Source organism: Mauremys reevesii, linkage group 5 (assembly GCF_016161935.1).
Source record: "Mauremys reevesii isolate NIE-2019 linkage group 5, ASM1616193v1, whole genome shotgun sequence".
Taxonomy (NCBI): Eukaryota; Metazoa; Chordata; order Testudines; family Geoemydidae; genus Mauremys; species Mauremys reevesii.
The window spans coordinates 77195354-77213875 of NC_052627.1; the positions used below are offsets into that span (position 1 = coordinate 77195354).

An 18522-nucleotide genomic window follows, 5' to 3' on the forward strand; every position below is an offset into this window, starting at 1 on the left:
CGTGCATTTATCTTTGCTTTGATGAAGGGAGATAGCCAGTTGTTCAGGAACAGATATTTCCAGCGAAGGTCAATGACAAAAACATACCTCAATTTCCACGTTTTTCTGGAAACTGTACTTTATTAGTAATTTACATTTGTACAAAAACTTTCATCTCAAAGGATCCCAAATCATTCACATTATATGTACATATTACATCACTGAACTACAACTGCCCCTGAGAAAGAAATCAGTAGCCAGTCAGCACTCAACATATTGTACAGTTATAGAAGGAAGAAACAGTTTAGCTGAGCATGCTGAAGAAACTTTTATTGCAAACTGTGTTATGAGGTCTATAATACTGATAAACTATACAGCAAGCCTCAAATGGCAATATCTCAGCCAGAAGACCCCTACACAGTAAACTGCACTGGACTGTCTCTGTCTCAGAAGGACAATGGACTGAGTCAACTTTGATGGCATTTGAGCCTGTGGTTTCAGGTAGTCTAGATACACCAAACCTGACAAGTAGCTCAGCACATCTTTTTGTCTGTGTGGCTTGGTACATCACTTTGTACTAATGTTCTATAACCCATTTGAGGTTAGATTACACCTTCATTCACAGTCCATAAATTAGTCTAGTATTACTTCCTTCAGCAAAAGTTGAGCTGAAGGATTAAGGCAGTTGGTGTATATTATTTTTAAATGTAATATCTATTAGGGAAATTCCCTTGAAGAATTTCAGATTTATCTGTAGTGCTTCCAACCTAATTAGATTACATGTAATGGGTGGACTTTACTGTAATGGGGTGGAGTTGCTTCTTTTTATTTTCCTTTTCAGTGAAGGTATCTGAAGGTGGAGTGTCATGGCCACCTCACCCCATTTACAAAGAAATGGGCTTTCCCCTCACCACAGTGACGCAGGATAATATGTTGCTGTAAATGTGGGAATGAGCTTTTCAACCATTCCATTATTTTGTGCCAAGTCTTTAACATTTAGATCCCATCCACCTCCTCTCTCCCTGTTCATTAGCAACAGCTGTGATCCTACACAGTCCCAAGAAGAGTGACAGGCTCCTTGGAAACTAAACACTGCTCTGTACATACTGCAAATGCTGCAAAGCAATGGCATATTACTTTTTCTTTTCCTCTCCTCTCTTGCTGACAGCAATGGTGGAGTTAGATTTGTACAGAGGTTAAAGTACGACAGCACAAACTCTAACAGTTACTCAGTTAAAATGGCAATTATTCGGTATTTGTGGTTAAAAATGTAGAGTAGCCAGATGGAATGGCAGCTATGCATTGTGCTGTCATCCAGGGCAAGGAACTGAGAATGGAGAAGGATGTTGAAATGCTAGGATACTGTGCTACTAGATGAATTGGGCCTGGTCCTCAGTTTAAATAGGTGAGTATCCAGCCTCATCTAGCAACACAGCATCTCAAGGTCCCTCTTGGGTCCTGATTCCCTTCCTTGCATGACTGTGTAATATACTTAGATTTACACCATATGAGGAACCGGCTCGTGTGTGGTGAAGAGTTTGGTGTCAAGAGGGAAATTGCACCTCGCCTGTTGCTTTGTGTTACCATTAGCATCTGCACAGTTTGCTTTTCTGACAGAAAAGAAGGGCTGATCAGCAGCAGAAGTGCAAATGATGGGATGCTCAGGTCTAGCCCAAGGTTTTGCAGGGACCGAGTTTTCCTCTCTCTCCTTTCTGCCCATGAACTCCCCTGTATCACACTAGGCTACAAGAGAGTACCCAACCCCACAACATAAAAAGGAGAAGAATCTTCATGTAGTGGACAATAGGGACCTCAGACACCCTGAGTACAGATGGTAGGAGGTCATATAATCATGAGTGCTTTCTGATGGTAGGCCCTCTAAAACTTCAGGGCCTGTCAAAGTTTGGGGCCATAGGTCCATATTAAAGATGCTCATTAAAGGAAAAATCTTTGTCAGACTCTGCTACCACCCAATTCAATTGCCAATATTTGGAGATATTGCCAATTCAGTATTTTGTACATGGTATGCGGAATATCATTCCCCATCATTATTTACATTTTTCTTTTCCCTGTGAAGTCTTCAATGGCTGCCACTCATTCTTTGTTGTGTGGGGTTTCCCCCAACTGCTCTATCCCTCTATGGGGGCTAGCGTCTGTTCCCATTTAACTCAATGGTAAAAATGACATCAGTGGGAGCAGAGTTGGGCCTCAGATAGCAATTCAGGGAGATTTGAAAATGGCAATCAAACTAACAATGAAACTAGACTCAAGCTTATTTATTTTATTTTTTAATTAAATTATTTACAAAACATCCTAACCATCTGCTAAACCTCCAAGCATGTACTGATCCAATCATATTAGAATATCCTACCAGGCTGGATCAGTGCAGTGCAATGAACTTTTGTATTAATTATGAAAATAAGACTTATTATTAAAAATAAAGAAAATCTTCATTAGATTTGGGGGTTGGCATAAAAACTTCTGTTCAAGAGACTATGGGGTCCAGAGGCTTGCAACTGCTTTCCCCCCTCCCCCATGACTCTGCCATATGTGAGCTAATGTCAAAGGCCTTGTAAAGCAAGATAAACTCAGGAAAAACCTCCAACTTCTCCAGCCTCACAAGAGCAGATTTGTGAAGCTCTAGTAGAGTCTTGATGCTCATCAGGGATTCAGTTGGCTGATTGCATCAGGAAAGAACGTCACGCTCTTACAAACCTCGGTTTTCCCAAAATAACTGCCATATGTCAGTCCTGCCAACCATAAGCATGAAAAAATCATTAGATTTTTTTTCAAAATACATTTTTGATGCTTTTTATTTGCCTTCAAGTTTGAGCCCTTAGGGTTCGCACTTTCCAGTTCTTTTTCACAACCATAAAACTGAAAACAAAACAAAGGAGCAGCTGAGTTAAGGTTAGAGTTCCTGCTTAGCCTTGTTGGTTGCTGATGAAAAAAATTAATGGGCCAGGTTTTGGGGGGGGGGGGTTAATTTGCTTTTTTTCACTTGGGAACAGTATTCCTCAGAAGCTGCACACATACACGTCTACGTAGCACTCTTGTAACTACTATGCATATCACAGGGTTGGGAAGTAGGCCAGTACCTGGATTCAACTCTGAGGTAGGCCCTCAACCTGCAGAATCCATGGTGCTCTTCTCACTGCCAGAGACCAGAAAGAGGGAAAGACAGACAGGCAAGCCAGCAGGGTTGGGTAACAGGTAGGGTAGGAAAGGAAGGGGCTCCCAGAAAGGGACTGTGGGGTGTTTTCCTCGAAGCCTGAAGTGGGGAGTTTTTCTCTTGAAGGCTGACCTGCAATGGTCAGTTTTTCTCTCTCTCTGAGACAGCACTCCTACATACAGTCACATGACTCCAGGAGCTGAGGTTTTAAGAAAAACACCACATTTTCTCAGTTAGACTTGTGGTAAAAGTCTGATAGTTGGTAACACTGGAAACTCAGGATCATTTCTTAATACTCGGGCCAGTAACAGTTCAGTATGGAAGTGACAGTTTTGATCTTTGAAGTAGGCATGGTGGATGTTGTCCTTATTGTTTTTGTTTATATTGCACGGGGGTCTTTGCCACAGAACCATATACTCCTATGGAGAGAAATGCAGCTGCTATTTTGCATCAACTCACCGCATAACTGCATCTAGTTGTTGTAAGTTAATTGTCCTGGTTGATGAATGTGTAAGGATCACATGGTGCAAGATTTAAAGTGGACTGTGAAAAAAAAAAACCAGGCTGATCACTTGGTTCTGGTCTGAAAAGAGAGGTCAGAGTGGGTCTGTCATTGGTGAGCAGTGATTCAACTGAACCTGAAGTAGTGCTTTCTAACTGGCACAGAAGCAATGTCAAATCCACTCATTTGTGTTTTTTCCCTATACGTTTCCTCGGTTTTCTAGGACATGTGTTACTCTCAATGCTGCAGTAATGCGTATTTGATTTCCAGGGTCATGTACATTGAGAACAAGATTTATGTCTACGTCAGGCAGGAAATAAATCTCATGATTTTATATGGATTTTTTTTTCTGATTTTTGAACATATGGGTTTGTATTACTCCCATTTGCCAATGGTAGATCACCAGGTCAAACCCTGCTTCACCACCCTTCTGGGCCCAGTCCAGGCTGGATACACAGCAGACTGACACCACACTTCCCAGCTGTCATGGAGGAGCCTCCACCCCTTTGCTTGTGTTATCTAGTATTAAAAACACTTCTGCTCCCGCAAAAAAAAAAGCAGTATCATTATAAAGCTATTTAAACAAGCTGCCTTCATTCTAACATTTTGTTATGAAAAAGACCTAGTATTTATTTCAGACTGCATTAAGCCAAGCCCCAGGGTGGGAGAGTGTTTTATTCCCCCCAGACTGCCAGAACTCAGTTCCCAGAGACATCAGCTACATCATGAGCCTGCGTGCCAGCCAGTCCATACAGAAGCATTTAAATAAATAAAAAATATATGCAAGGTGGGCTCAGAGCTAAAAGTGCTGACCCTCCTGCACCAGTAGGGAAGGTGGTTCAAGACAGAGCTTGTGCTGTGATGCTGATACTAATTAAAAAAGCAGGCAGCAAGCTTTGCTTATTTGTCAGTTGGTATTATATCACAACAGCTAACAGTCTAGTGTTAAATGCATCTAAACTCTCCCTGCCTTATTTTTCTGAACCTATTTACAAATGCTTTCTAAACACAGAGGGAACCCTTCCTGCCTGCACATATTAATTCATTTGTTGTTTATGCACTTCTGATCTTTGTGACACTTTGTCCTTTGGCCTGACACCAAGTCATTTTTTATACATGTTCTGTGGAAAGGTGGCCCTTGCCCTGCAGTCAGCCTCACAAATCCCTGACACACACACATGCATTTTTTATTGTTCTCACATGTTGCTTAACACTCTGAATGATTACTGCTTTACAGCACAGCAGATGGGTTCCTGCGTAGCAGTGAAACAGATGAGATGCTCAAATCGATTGTTTTATCAACAATCAGTTGCAGATAAAAATCATTTTAATGAGAGAAATTAATGGTGTTTGCAAACATGATGTTAATTAAAGAACATTGCTTAGGCTTTTTTCCCTCCCTTTTTTTCCCCTGCATACAATTTTTGTTACTCATGACATCTTTCATTATTGACTCATGCCCCAAAGAAAAGGCGATTAAAATCTGCTTTTGTTTGATGTAGCTTTTATTGAAGAAAGAAATAGATCTTTCTGAAGCTTCCTGGTGAGATGAAAGTCTAATTATCTCCACAAATGAAAGGAAAAGCTTTAATTAGGCCTGTGCTGAATCTGCGCACTGTGAATTTGTGCATTGTGATGGATGAAGCCTGCATCTCCTCAGTGACTGTGGTTGAAATAATGAAGGAAGAGAAGAAGTAACCTGCTCCCATGATTCAGCTGGCAGAGTTGAGCTGGAGGTACACCTGTGTTGTGAGCCAGTGCCCAGAGCAGCTGCCATAGGCCATGTTTCAGTGCAGTGCATTCGGCTGTTTTACAGCCGCCTCCTCCTGAGCTTTGATCTCTTTTCAGACAGCAGGGGTCCTAACAAATCAAGCTTTTCATGTTTCACTCAGTTTCACTCTCTTTTGCCTCACTATTCACACTCGAACTCCAAAGAGGATGGATAAAATATTGTCTGTTTCTGAAGCAATTAATGATCAGCAGCCGACATGACTGAAGTGGGTATTATGCCTTATGTGAGGTATTTTAAGGTTGACTGCAGGGCGAATGCTGAGCAAGAATTGAGATTTTATTTATTTATTTTGCTGTTTAATTAATTCAGTGTTTATGATTTTAACAACCTTTTGAGTTTAACATTTAATTTGCAATGCACTCATTTTCTGCAGTGCTATAATGTCCACCCTGGTAGGAAAGGTGACATTCCTGGATAGTGTTATGCAGCTAATGGCCCCAGGAGAGAAAGCTAAATGATGAAAAATAATGCAGTATCCCAGATTTTCTACCATTTCTACTCTGTTTTAACCATGTTCATACAGCTTACTCTGTCTTCATGTAGTCCAGCTGATATCAGGAAGGTCAAATTGCTACTTATTCACATCACTTGCCGCTAACATATTCTTCTCAGTGAATCATAAAGCACCTTTGACATCAAGGGCAGTCAAGGGGATTACTTGCACACCTTTCTGGACAGGATAACAATAGAAATAGGAAACAGGGAATTGAAGACAAAGTTAGATCAGCATGAGCAATCTGACCTTTTATTCTGTCTGTCAGTGTATTCTATATCGGGTTCTCAAACTGAGGGTCGGGACCCCTCAAGGGGTCACGAGGATATTACATGGGGGGGGTCGCGAGCTGTCAGCCTCCACCCCAAACCCCACTTTGCCTCCAGCATTTATAATGTGCTAAATATATAAAAAAGTGTTTTTAATTCATAAGTGGGGGGTCTTACTCAGAGGCTTGCTATTTGAAAGTACAAAAGTTGGGAACCACTGTTCTATATTGTTTAAAGTGTTAGTTTAATTGCATGCCCCTCTCTAGAAGTGAGATGTTTAGCAGTCAGCTGAAAACATGCAGAAAGAGGAGAATGTGGGATAAATGGGAATATTGTGTCCCGTGTTCATTTGTTTATTTAAGGAGGGAAGGCATCTGAAAAAAACAATAATGCTGTTTCTCAAGCAAACACCCTGGAAAGTCTTTCTGTAAGTAGATGCACAGTGTCTAAAGCCTAAAATTGCTGAAAGTGAATGAAGTAGACTGAGTAATTCAACAAAGTGATAATATGGACTCTAATTTGTTCTGTGTGAAGCAAATCTCTGAATTAGAGTTTTCCTCATGAATGCAGCTTTATCCCCTGCTATTCCAAAATTTCAAAAGTTAACAAGTTACTTGGAAGCTGAGCTCTTAGTATATACAATTTGTAATTTGTTTAGAGAGCTGAAAACTAGCTGGCACTTGCCTTAATATAAAATACACCAATTTCGCCTTTTTCATTTCCAGGTTTTTTGTTTGTAGACTTGTCTCCTTTGTTTATGTCTGTGTGAGTATCTCCCTAGTGTTAGAACTGGATTTATAGAATTGAACTCAAAGAACCAGCTGTAAACAATATCCTAATCTTTAGACCAGAAGTACCCATGTTCAGGCCTGTTGTCCTAGCATTACAGGGATGATGATGAGTGTCTAAAGGTCCCAGGGCTCAAAATAGGAGAAAAGAGCGGGGGAAACGCTATAACACTGCACTGCAAGTATGAGGGCAGGGGTGGTGGGCAGAGACAAGGGGAAAATAAGGAGGCAGTGGATTTCCTGTTACACTGCTGTGCAGAGATGAATGGTAAGCAGTAAAGTAGGAGTGAGCACTGCAGAACACATCTGAATCAGACCCTCCAATTAACTGTTCTCTTTCCTTCTTTCAAGTTTGATTTCCTTTTAACCTTTTATTTTATTCTTTTGATCTCAGCCTCTTTTTCTTGCTTGAGTGAAGAGCAGTGGCGTGATAGTTTTTGTTGAGGAGATGCTTTTATTATCTGCCCCTATTTTCCAGCCCTTACAATGAGAGAGGAATTAAATATTGAAACATTTATCTGTGCTGCCACCCAGATGTTGAGGGGTCCAATTAAATGGGACCAGATTCTGAACCATCCACTTTTTTGGTTTTACTGAACCAAAACCCAACCAGCAAGGTTTGCAAAATCAAAACCAAATGCTGTTTTTACGCATCTCTGCTTATTATACTGCTCTGAAAACAAGGATCCTTTGGGGACTGAAATTATTCATGTCCAATAGTTTTTTGCACTTGAGGAATGTGGTGTTTTTCCCTTCTCTCACCACTACACATTTAAAAAAAAATGGTCCAACACTTAAGGCTATATAGTCTTTTCTGCCCTTGTGGGTGGAGGGATCAAATCTATTGTTAGTACCTCACACTTACATGCCTTTGATCTAACATCCTGCGAGATAAGTACTGGTATAAAAACCCAGTGGGCTAGTCAGGATAGAGAAAGGAGGACGCAGCATCGTTCTTTCTTTCCCCAGCCCAGCAGAAGCCTGTCTATGGAGGAACCACAGATTTCAGATAGTGCTGTGGAGAAGGGCACAGGCTGGAGTTAGGTTGAAGAGACAGATGTACTCCATACCCTGGGGTTAAACTGTAGAGGGTAAGTTGATGCTGATCTTGTCAGCATTAATGTACATCCTTCAGTACTGTGGAAATCTCCCCTCTCTTATCCCTTGGAGGAAGTTTCGGAGGAAAGCAGCAGATGGCTCCTGCAAGTAGCTGGATATCAGTGCAGAATCACAGGGTCTCTACCTAGATGTTCTTGTACCATTGTGGATTTCCTTAGATCTGTCCAGATATTGAGGGATCCAACTGATTTTGTGGGCAGAATCTTCTGCTACTTCTGCAGGGGCATGTGTGGCGTTTGAGAAGGCAATACTGTTCCATGGGAGGAAGAATGAATAGGAACTCCGAGTTTTTGGTTCCCATGTAGGGAATAGCCTAAATCAGGAATGATGTGGCCTTTTGTGATGTGTGCTTGTATGTGTGCACATGCATGCTTGCCTAGACCCTAAAAAACTTACTTTTAAGACTTCAAACTGGATGTAAACCATAGAGTTGGTACTTAATGACATGTTTGAAGAAATCTCTCTAAGAAATAACAAAGATATAACTGAAAACCTCCGGGTTCTCAGTAAGGTGTGATTTTGCCATATGTACAATCTGGAGAATGTTAATTTCTTCAAAAAAAAAAGGAAGTGTCATTAAACTGAATCTGTAATCCAGAACAAAGCAAACACCTCTTTCTTTATATTCTACTCTGTCTTTTGCCCATATTAAATTTTAGAATTATGGTATTTTCCAGACTACCCACCAAATCAGCACTTAAGAGATTGTCTCCTTATCCTCCAAAAAGTTAAAAAGAATAATATTAAAATAAAAGGGAGCAATGAGAAGTACTGCTGCTCCTTAGAGAGCTTCAGTTAAGTGGTCAGTTTTTAACATAAACTCTCTCCCCCGCCCATACTTTAGCTTTTTTCCAACCAGGTGTGGGTTCCCAAACCAGAACAAAATAGAATTCTTACTGAATTCTAAATAAAATCTTTCTCTGTACACACAACAGTGCTCAAATCTTTTGGTTTATTATAAAAATTCAGACATTATGCTGCAACTGGTGTTACTTTGCAGGAGATAAGCCAATTTTTGTTTGTTTGTTTTGTTTTGTTCACAGCCCTTTCATTATGGAAGCAAGGTCTGAATCCTAGCAAAGAGCTAAGGTGTGCTTTTGTGGGCATTGTGTTCCTTACTACAGAGGCATTGTATGTGACAATTATCACTTTTACTAGACATGTTGTTTTCATGAGTAGGTTTCTCTACACTAAGAGTAGAGTGGAAAATCTGCTAGCTTGGGTTCATATTATGTTCACCAATCCAACAGGTTTCATGCACCTGGGAATCATAGAATCATAGAATCATAGAATTCAAGATCAGAAGGGACCATTATGATCATCTAGTCTGACCTCCTGCAAGATGCAGGCGCCAATCTTCCCTGGTATTTATCCTCTGATATATTTAAGTGTATATATATCTCCTCTCATCCTTCTTTGGGGATCATTTCTAGTGGCCTTCTTTGTACCTGTTCTAGTTTGAATTCATCCTTCTAGCTTATAACTAAAGTTCTTGTTAGTTTTGCTTGCAAAAGTTTACAGAAGTCCAAGCTCTCCTCAGTTTTTTAGGATTTAACCCACACTCTTAGGTGAATCCCTCTGAAATTCCCCTTTCTTTGACAACCATCCTATCATCCAAAAATGGCCTCAGGACCTCCCATTAGCTTTGACATTTTTTGGCAGTCCTTTTTCCTAGATATGCAGTATCTGGTCACTTTCCTCATGGTGTGTCTTTAATGTGGCAACTACCTGATAGCACATACCCTAATCTTCTGGGGCCAGTGGGAACTACCTGCTTCCACCATCATGGAACAGTAGTGATACAGGAAAGAGTCGTTTTCATCCTACAATCACAGGTTACCTATATTAGGACCTGAAAGTTCCTCAGAATTCCTTTTGAATAACCCTGGTATCTCCCGAACTACAGCTCAGTCTCCTGGTAGGTAGAGAATCCTGGATATCTCCAAGCTATCTGCTTTCTGAGTTCAGGGATGTGTCTTAGACATAAGGCTCTTTCAGCCCCTAGCTGCAGCTGAGTTAGGATTCAGAGAATTGCTGAAAAGGGAGGATGGTATGTCTCTCCCCACCCAACAGCTTATGGCATTGTCAATGGTAGGCTTTCCCCATGAAATAGTGGGAGGTTGGGAGCTTCATGTCCCCCCCAAAAAAACTCTGAACAGGATTAGGGGCAACAGATCTTCTAGATGACCTTTCATAAAGATAAAAAATGGGTGTAGCTACCCACAACCTCTTGAGGATCTTTGCAGAAGTGTCAGGGTATCAACAGTTTCACTCAGCCATGGACAAGGGGCTGTTATAGCTGAAGACAAGTGTTGCAGGCCTACCAGGCAGCCCACTCACCAGAAGACTTCAAAAGTCAAAAGGTATTGTTGGACCAAAGAGCTGCTCTGAGGCTAGAGTAAGAGAAAAAAGGGTTCAGAAGTGTAACATCTTGAAGCTCACTTAGATTGAGATTGGAGTTCACAACAAAGCCCTGAAATAGGTTAGTTTTGTCCGATCTTCTGTTTTGTTGGAAATATTTATTGTATCAACTACATCTTCATGTTAAGGTGGCATGCTTTAAAACGGTCTGAAATCTATACAACATATATTTCAGCACATTTTATGTGCAGCTTGTGGAGTCATGCATGGTTTGTCATAGAATAAACAATTCATTTTAACAGTCCTATTGTAGATCTTTAGGCTCAGTAGTAAATAACATGCTATGGTAAGAGTTTATTGCTAGCCAGCCGCTTCTGTAGGTTCTGTCTGAGGGACTATTTAAGTTCCAAACCTAAAAATACAGGCTATGAATAAATATTTAATTACACTCATGATTTGATTGAAGGTTACATCTAAACACAAATGATCAAGTTTATATATTACCTGATATAATTAGACACTCTCCAGCATTACCAGCCTCAGAGCTGTTCTTTAGACTCTAGCAAGCTGGGGTTGGGGGAGGCTTGACATATGTTTAGCAGCAATCATGTTGTTTTTGTGTTCATGTATGCCTCCAAAAAAGAAGCAAACAAAAAAATAAAGCAATGTGGGAGTGGCAGTCCTTATCTTTAAGGCAACTGTTGGATAGTTGACCTCCTTTAGCATTTAATTTCTCAAGCCTCTAGGAAGCTTGATTTTGAACATCAAAGAGGTACCTGTGGAAGAAACTGTTCCAGACTGGTGAGTAAACAAATTAGAGTTAATAGTATCATTAGCGTTTGTGGTAAAATTTCAAACTGAGTATTCCTCACTATGGAATGTAAAATGTCAATGTTTTTAAGTCTTTTAAAATATAATTAGACATGGAAATTGACTACAACTGCTACATATCCAGTTGGCAAATGACATTTTACACACTCTAGTCAAGGCATTATATTATTACTCTTAGGGCCTTGTTCTGAATATGCTTCTGTTCCTATACATCACTTGCTAACAAATAATAGAAACATGCCCACAGTTGCTCAGTGAGCAACACACACTAAAAATCCAGGGTGCTTGCTATATAATAAGTGGATATCAGCTAATTGTCCTTGGAGCAATAGCAATAGCTCTCTGTTTAACCTTTAGATACCTAAGTAAGCATACTGTAGGGAACAATCCGGCATTATCTGAGAGGTGAACTATGGTAGGTAACCTACTATGTGTCTTCCTTCTCTATATTCTATAGCTATATTATGAGTATGTTTGCAGGCAGAATTCTAAGGTGAGAGATGCTGAGTAAATTCAGTTCCCATTTACCTCCTTTTTAACCCCAACCCTGCACCAGCCAAAGGACTCTCCTTTCCTTTCTCCACCAAACACCCATCCTTCTTTCAAAAAGATGCACTGAAGCAATCCAAGCACTGAAGGCAGGCCCCACTCCCTGCAGACCGCTAACCCACTTAAACTGCTATACCTTTTCACCACAAAACAGCTTCTTAGCTTCATGGTAGATTTACATACCCTACACCCACTATTCCAAATCTGAGATGCCCACTCTGTTGCTTCCCTATGGGTGGCAGAGGGAAAGTCCATTGAGCCGGAGGATGCAAGACAAGTTCCCTTCCTCCCCCATTTGGCATGGACAGTTTAAAGCTAGGGTATATCAAGACTTGCTCCATCTAAGTGTCCTCCCTTCCTACCAGCTAAAGATCCTTTCTCCATTTCTCTGCAAGCACAAATGACAACACCCCACAGTGGTTTCCTTTTTACCCAGGAAACTGGCCAGTGCTGAATGTGTACAATACCGCAGGATTTGCCAGCACCCACAGAGTTAAACAGATAAAGGATCATTTATGAAGCCACAATGTGACATCAGATCAGTACAAGAGTTTGCAGTGTATTAAATGACAGGCTAATGGGAAACACACACACATTTAACACAGAAGGAAATAAAATATTTGCTAGAAATGCCAAAAGAGAATTGCAGCAGATATTCAGACTGGAAAACTGCAGATGGGCAAGCACATCCAGTGCTAAACCACTTCCTGACTGTGAAAACTTATTGTACCAGCAGGGCTTAGGGAGTGAGTACTACAGTGAATTCCACTGAACGAAAAGCGAGTGAGATTTTAAATAATTGATCTTTTGGCTCTAACTCTGGTAACAAGCATTGGATTCTTAAGTCATTAGTCTGAAGTACGAATGAAGACTGTTTATATTGTGAGAGGAGTTCATATTTTTGATTGTCAGGAAAAAAATAATTCAAAATTTTGTTGCTTATTTGGCTTCCATAAATTATGTTAGTATTGGAATGCTCCATCCTTCACAGTGAAGTAGGTTTTCTTCTCTCTTTGAATTTTCTATAGTCTCTCAATAATATAAGAAATCTTTTTGTTTCAGTTGCTGTTATAGCAATAATAAGAAAACCAATCTCTCTAGTCAGTGCTTTTTAAATAATGAGAGTCATGTATTAATGATGCTTTGCAAGTTTCCTTATCCATTAGAAGGAATTACTGTGCATTAGACAGGCGAGATCTGAGTTTTTGTCAAAGTAGCTCTAATTTCTCTTTGCTATCAGTTTGCTATCTTTTGCTAACAGTAATACTTCACATTTGCAGTCTTTATTTGCTTTGATTAGAGGATCTCAGAGATTTACAAATGATAGTTTTTAAATAATAGTAATAGCAGTAGTTGTACTTTACCCTTCTATGGTGCCTTTGATGGATCACAACAGATTTTACAAACATTAATTCTCACTGTACCTTCAGGAGTTACATAAGTGTTACTGGACCTATTTTGCTGATGAAGAAATGAGGGCACAGAGCAATCAATTCAAGGTCACACAAGAAGTCTGCAATAAAGTTGGGAACATCAAGATCTCCTGACACTCAGTCCTCAGTTACCTTAACTAAAAGACCATCCAATCACCCAGTACTTGTCATGTTATTCTTATGAGGTAGAAAACCACTAAAAACCCACTTTACAGCTAAGAAAACTAAGGTATGGAGAGGTTAACTAAATTGTCCAAAGAGGGACAATGAGAGTCAAGGACAAGACCAAGCTATCTTTACTCTTTCAGTATATTTCTTCTTTGACTGTACCCTTAATTGTGAAGTATTCTTGAGGAAAAAGTATTGACCGACCTTCTTTTAGGATTTCTAATAGTAATGTCAGCCATTCCACCTATAAGTAGTGGCACTATACTTCAAGTAGTAAAAACATGAATAGCATGGCAAGTGTAATCCTATTTACTAGAATAGGGTCAAAAGTGATGAAAAAAATCTATAAGATATTCCTTAACCTCTAAATAAGAAATTTGCTTCAACGGTCTTCATACACGTTTTTAATCTGCTTTTCCAAAACATTAATGCAAGAAATGTTTTGTTCACGCAAATGTTCACAGAAAGCAAATTTCAAGCCTGAAGCTGAGATGCATTTGATTGTGAAACAAAATTTGTTTGGGGCAAAAGTGAAAACACTTTATAAAAGATTAGGGTGGAATAGAACAATACCATCTTATTTACAGGAATCAGTCCCACAGCTCCAGTACTGAGGAATAAATATTGAACATAAGCAGTTCACAGCCAATGTATTGACTGTAATTTGCTCATGCAAAACATTTGTCAAACAGTAGTATGGAAACTTGCAAAAGTTATTGTCTTTTGGTGGACTAAGGGGCTAAATTTGCAGAACAAATTATTCACTGCAAATTGTTAATTTAGCTGCCTGTTCAGATTAAAATAACTTCAGCTGCAGAATAATCATTCTTTATGTGGTGAAGGTGGTCTGGATAATTGGGAAGGCAAAATCCACCCCCTTCAAGTTAGGAATAGGGTGCCGATGGTAGCACAGTTCCATGTTCCCGGTATGTGGATTAGAATAGCAGTCACAGCCTCTTTGGACTCATTGTGAGATGTTTTAGGGCTGCTGGATTTATACAATCAGAGATTTTGTATAGAAAAATTCTTTAGTATTTAATAGATATGAAACCAATAGGATTCTATAGAAATTATTGTAAAAACACAAATTACATAGAGAATGAGATCGTCTAGAATTCCATAGCAAGGATAGAATTCTGTAATTCTATAGGTGGTTTAAACAAAACTATGGAAAGTGTATAATTTTCTATAGCATTTTTTAGGCTTTTCCATAAGGACTCCCACAGCCTACTCCCTGGCTCACGCCCATTGTCACTGTCCATACTGGACTACGTGGGACTGGCCTGGAAACCCTTTCCACAATGTGCAAAGGATGCCACTCTACCAGTGTCTTGTCCCCCGGGGCACTCCCGCCACTCGATTTAAGCTGTGCTGAAGACCTCATTGGTCTTCTGCACCCAGGTGAATGCCATCCTTAGGTAATAATGAGACAAGTTTATCAGAGTTCATACAGTTGCAGCCAGTAGATGGCTCCTTATGGCTCACTTGGTGGAGATGCAGCTTTTAGATATATCCCAATTCAAGTCCGTCTCTCCTCTTGTAATAAATAGGGTACTTGAAAGCACACACACAAATGCAGGCATAGACACACACATGCTCTAAATGCAGTTATCAGAGTGGAGTACTGTGGTAGGAGTGATAATTGTTTTTTTTCCTAATGTCTTGCTACCAGTTGGCAGACACAAAGCTTCCCCACGACACTCTTAAAAGTACAGCTATTATTCAGCAACTTTGTGCACTTGCCATCCTTGGGGAGAGTCACCCAGTGAAACACCTTATACCTCAGCATATACCTGTTGTAAACAGCCTCAAGATTTGATATGGTACTTAATACTGTGTCTCTGCTAATGCTGCTGCAAAACATGCACAGTAACAACCTTCAAAAAATGACATTGTGCTGTACTGGCAAAACAGAAATTGCTGATGCACTTCCTTCCATGGATTTATGGCCTGGTTTTTGGAATGTTTCTGCCCATGAAAAACTAAAGTCACAACTGCACCTTCAATGCTGCCAGGGATAGGGCAAATCTGAAGGAAGGGTAAGATTAAGTAGATAACTTTAAAGTACATGTCGAAAAGCAGCTATAAAAAAATTGTGCATGTTGAATTGCAGACAAATGGGTATCCAGCTGAAACTGAATTCACCCCTTGAAAGCTACAGTAATAAAGGCTAAAGGAAAAAGAAGCACAGATAGAAAGTAAAATTCACAGGCATCTTTTCCAAGGCAAAATTAATGAAAATTATTGTGTAATGGTAATAGATTTCCTCTTGCTTTCTCATGTTGACAATTTGGTGCTAAACTAAAGGTTCCATTTACATTGAACTCATGTCACTGCATTTGGAACTGCATTTGGAACTCATGTCACTGCATTTGGAACACCAAAATTGCCTGCAGGAAGTTTTCTAGCATTTGCAGTTTTTACTTGAATGAGACTTGCGGCGTAAATTAAAAATATGACATCAATCATCATTAATTATCTGTTCAACTGATGTCTGCACTTTTTTACACTTTAATCTTCATTAGCATGTATGAAAGAAAATATCCCAAAGGATGTGCTGCATGTGTTCCTGTGTTTTACTCATGTCTCTCTGGAGTTCTTAACAGCTCAGAAAAATAGGCTTCTTCAATGGGAAGCATATGCCACCAGGGCCTTTTATCTGAATGCTTCAGATTAAATCAAAAGGCACAATCTGAGCAGCCATGGGCCAAAGAGAGATTCATCTCTTTAAATCTGTGACCCTGGTGATACATTGCTCGAGCGCCTTCTACGACACTCAAGCTGTGTCCTGTAGGACTTATTGTGAATTACATTCATGTATGCTTGTTGAACTGCACCAGCTTTCTTATTCTGGATGATTTGGGGTTTGTTTTGTGTTATTCTTTATAGGAAAACTATGACAGCATGTCAATTTTCTACTTTGAACAGAAATACCTCTTAAAAATGTCATTTGTTAGCAGTTTTAATGTTTAATACATATGTGGTTTGGATAATATATAAGTACTTTATTATGCATAACAATTGTTTGCAATCAGATTGCTTATTATAGTTTGAAATTATTGATTCAAAGGGGGAAATATGTAGGATGGGTCTCTAACAAAAGCTGAAAAAAGATGCATAATCCCTCCCCCCCAGTTCCCAACTAAAAATTATCAGCAGTCTTAACAGTCCTGCTACCTATAAACCTCAATATTGATAGTCTACATTCAAAGCCAGACTTTGACAGCTGTTTAGAATAACCTTACATGAAGTAGATATAATAATATCCTCTTTAAGACTCAATTACATTTGTTAGAATTATAGGAAATAGAGATGAAAAAGATGTACAGTAATAGGTCCTCCCACTCACCTCCATGCCTATTGTTCCATACATGTTTATATGGATTCAGAATTAAATTATTGTAGATGTAATGAATAAGCTGCACTCAGATTCAGTCTGTAGTTACTCATTAATGCACAGGAGGAGTCTCATTCTCATTGTTGTCCTATCTTGGTATTGATTGTGATTAGGTGTCAATATAGGTCCTGTGAAATTTGCAATGACGCACATAAAAGATGGACACTTCCAGGCCACAGACACAGGCAAAATATCTTATTCTGTCTCTTATGTTAAAGTCTATGGCTATAACTGAGAAATACAGAGAGGGATAAAATTACCTTACACATATTAGTTGCCTAATCTGACAGGAACCCTTTGTATCCCCAAAGGCACCACCAAAGCATCTGATGTCATTATCAGAAGTGTAAAGGAATGGCATTTTCAAACCACAGAGCTTGTGTTAACACACCAGTAAAAATCTGGAGAAATTGAATCCAACTTTGGAATAAGTGCATCTTTACTAACACAACACTTGGGTCTTAGATCATGGTACAGCTGCAGCTGCAGCTTTTCAGCACTAAATCTCTGTGTCAAGATGAAGACTGAAGCACAATTAAAGGGGCGGTGTGGAGAACAAGAATAAAAAAGGGGGAAATTCAGGCACTGACAATAGCATAAACATTCAATAGCAGCACAAATCTCATTAACTGAAACTCAATAAGTTGTTGTCTTAGTTACACTAGTGAATCTAAAGTCACTTGGGCTATATGTGAAGGATTCACCTGCAACATTCTCTTTATATTCTCCATCCTCTCTGCCCTTGAATTGTTGTAATGGCAATTCACCCCATGCATCCCCTCCCTCCGCCCCCATCCATGTACGTTGTTTACTGTTCAATATCAAGCTGACTTCCAATTTTGTTAGTCCTAACACAAACCGTGGGTTATAGAAGACAATGTTCCTTTATGTTGAATTAAAAATCTTCACACAGACCCACTCTATGCCAAACTGCAAAGTAATTTAAACCCTCAAAAGTGTAAGCTTCTTTTGTTTGAGTAATGCACTTAGAACCACAGAGCAGAGGAACAGCTGTTGGAGGTATAAACAGTAGAAAATAGGGTCTCAGTCAGTTGTGGAGACCTTTTTTATTCAACAACAAAGAAAATTATTAAAAAATTTTTGCTTTGAAAGGAAGATCTGTCAGTTTTCTCTTACACCTCTATATCTCACACTCCCATACACAACCAAGATTATACCAGGTTTAGTCATATAAGAACACTTCATATAGTCCACAGAAAGCTTGAATATATTGTATACCTTCAGTATGCCTCCACAGACCGTAAGCCTTGTCTTATGATATGTCTGTATCATAAGACAATCAACTTGAATTAGTTTGAAATTATTTTTTTAAAAAAAACTTGTTCTGGAACGCTAGATGATCTAGGATGTAAAGCTTTTCTGCTCTGCAGTACAGGAGGTCACCAGTTTGAATATGACCCAGTTAGATGTGACCAAGGGGTATTACTATCTGCTGACTAAGTGGCTTATAGTATATGAAATGATCTGGTGTCCTCAGTGTTATTCCCAGTCTATAGCACAAAAACACCACTAGAATTAAAAGTAAATAGTGCCCTTTGCTGGATATCTCAGCAAGAGATGTCAAGGACTTGAATAATTGGCCTGTGAATACAGGACTGCTCTACCTATGGTGATCACTTCAGAGAGGGCTGTGGTGCACTGGTGGAAT

The 18522-nt window shown here is 39.5% G+C and overlaps 1 protein-coding gene across 1 annotated transcript in view; it reads left to right on the top strand.

The window, feature by feature from the left end:
* TENM3 (teneurin transmembrane protein 3) overlaps positions 1-18522 on the top strand; it is a 2204264-nt gene that overhangs the window by 1126751 nt on the left and 1058991 nt on the right. The window lies entirely within an intron of this gene.